The sequence below is a fragment of the Pagrus major genome, chromosome 5 (genome assembly GCF_040436345.1).
Source record: "Pagrus major chromosome 5, Pma_NU_1.0".
In the NCBI taxonomy this organism is placed as follows: Eukaryota; Metazoa; Chordata; class Actinopteri; order Spariformes; family Sparidae; genus Pagrus; species Pagrus major.
In genome coordinates this window covers 16,491,222-16,494,130 of record NC_133219.1, presented here as the reverse complement: position 1 = coordinate 16,494,130, position 2,909 = coordinate 16,491,222, and positions in this window count along the sequence as shown.

Below are 2,909 nucleotides of genomic sequence, written 5' to 3'. Positions count from 1 at the left end.
TACATATGCATCATTTACAAACAAACAGACATATCAGATGTTGCCGACATTTAAATGATGCTGCTGTGATGGTGCTGTTTGATGTCAGAGTGGCAGGAAGTTGCAGAAGCAAAGTTACGATTGCTGCAGGAAAGAAGCTGATCCTCAAAGGGAGATTTGAATTACTGGACTTTTACTTTGAAAAGCAGAGAGCAGGTTGTCGAGTAGAGACATTTCATTAATCACATGATCTTAAAGCTCAAACATGAAAGGTCTGTCTATTAATATGATCACACCTGCAGTTACCCACATTTGTTTATATTGATCCAGTTTTTTTTGGCGATTTGGGTGAACTGACCCTTTAAGTTTCAGACTCAGCGTCTCTGTAGAGTACAGTAACGTGACTCACTCGGTACATACAGTCTTCATTCATCTGGCGTGACTCTGAGCCGTCATTGTTCAGACGACATAACAACTGTTATATGTGACGGACAGAAAGTCAGTGACGACTGGCAGCTGGGCTGAAACACAGTTTGACACCTGCAGCTGGCAGTGGTGGCAAGTAACTAAGTACATTTACTCAAGCTGAATTATGATGTACTTGTACTTTACTATATATGTATATAACTGTATATTGGAACTCATTTTGAACTATGCAACTAATGAAATTTGAGTTTTACTGCAGTGTTTGGTTTTCGCCTCACCCTTTTTAACATTGCTGGATGCAGTTTGTCTACTTTTTTTCCAGAGTATGACATATCTCAGTGAGACTTCATGCAAAATAAAGCTGACATGACTGTGTGCTTTTGTTGAGTACACAAATCTGTTCAGTTGCTTTTGGGAATCATGTTCATCAGGAAACGTTGGCAGGAAATGTTGCAAGATGTTGACAGCTCTGTGCCTCCACCCACAGAGCCCGGGGAGTGACAGATGCCCTCCTGCAGTGGTTACATGTTTTATTTTTCTGTTTCTGCCTGTTAAAGGAGAGCCCACATTCAGCGTGATTTATTCTTCAATGTGACAGCAAGTCAGCGGAGAGGGAGACATGTCAGCAGAGCAGCGGCAACAGCAAAGCAGAGGAGTTCACCGACACTTCTCAGCAACACAACTTTTACTCCATTTTTAAATCATTTTTTTCTTATTTTGAAATTCAGAGTAACCTTCACGCTGCTTTAGATTTGTGCAAATTCAGTTATTTTATGACGAACTACTCGTGAACAGTTTCATTACAACATGCTCATTGTCCATCACATGTAGTGAATTAAAAGAAATCAGTTCTTTCCTTTACGTTTTACAGCTTCAAAACTTCAGTCATTTAGGACGGTTGTTCCCAAAGTGGGGGATGAGAGCTGTGGAGAGCTGTGGCCCCCATGTTGTCACATGGGGGCCACAGCAAGAATACCAAACACAGCCAGAACTAAATGTGACAAGGTATATATCGACCCTGGCTTTACCCGTACAACTGTGTTTAAAATAAATTCTCTAGCCAAAGAAGTATATATACAGTATGTGTGTGTGTGTGTGTGTGTGTGTGTGTGTTAACATTTAGGAGAAACAGGAGTTGAAGTTGAACTCCACCCAGTGATTTTAAGAACTGAAACAGGAAGTGAAATTGTTCTGTTGTGTTGTTTCTGTTTAGGAAATTGTGTGTCTTTTATTGACTTGCCTTTCCTCTTTTTTTCTTTTTTTTTAATCATATTATAATTTCTTTATATTTTCTTTGGGCACTCTAGAAAAACAGATTTTGCTTTGTGCTGTTGAATAATTCAAATTATCACTATAGTAAAGAAAGTATAAAGGAAGAGGTGGGACGGATTCATAGAAATCATTTTTCTCCGGTGAAGGACAAAAAATGTACTTTGAGGAAGTGATGTATGTCGCATTCTCATTTCTTCTTCTTGGACCGATTTGCTCTGAAAGATCATTTTCACTAAGAGACTTTCGAAAAAACTGTACATGCAAAGTTCGATGTTTCTGAATGCGCCCAACAGATATGAATGATTCATGTTTTTAGATTAAATATGTCTAATTAATAGCAGTTATTAACTGAGAAAATGCAAATGTAGTTAGATTTAATACTTTCATCCTGGAGGGGAAAAATACAATTCAAGTAAAAGTCCTACATTTTACATTTCACCGAAGTAAAAGTAAAGACAGGCAGTGTTTTTGTGTCGTGTCGTGCTGTTGCTGAGGATAAAACCTCCTTTCAGTTTTGGAGATTTTCCAGCTCTCAGATCAGTTTAAGGATAACGATGCTCTTCAAACTGGGGACATTTCCACAATCCATTTATCTTTATAAATGATAACAAATCATTTTAGTGTTTGTGAAAGTATTGCGTCATCCAGAGAAATTGACATCTCAACTGACATTTACTAACATATGATGATGACTTTATGAGCTGACTCCAAGTTAAACGTAGAATCTGAATCTGCAGAGTGGAGGATGTAGTGGAGGACAAGGAGAATATCTCCTCTGAATGGGACATTTAAACATTTTAAAATGCACTTTTGAGTTTCACTTTGTTTAAGTTCTGTACATATATATTTGTATTGCCTTTGAGTTGCACTTTTTTGTCCCTGATCAAGATTTTCTGATTGTTTTTTTAATCTGCTATTTTACATGAGGTCCTAATCATTTACAGTAAATCTAGATTCACCATGGCCCCTTCTGGCCCCCCTATAAAAACTTCTGAGGGTGCCTCTGCTGCCCATGTGTGTTAATGTCAGGTGAGTGTCAATTTTTGGTGTTCTGGAAATCAACAAAGTCTGATTATCAGCAAAAAAAAAAAAAAACCCAAACTGTTGTTGAAAAACATCCTCAGTGGCTCCTGACTGACAAGTTTTCCAGTGTGAAGTCAGAAAATGACTTGTCACCTGATTGCATCAATTCCACATGAAACTGCCTTGAAATACGCCCCAACGCTTCCGCT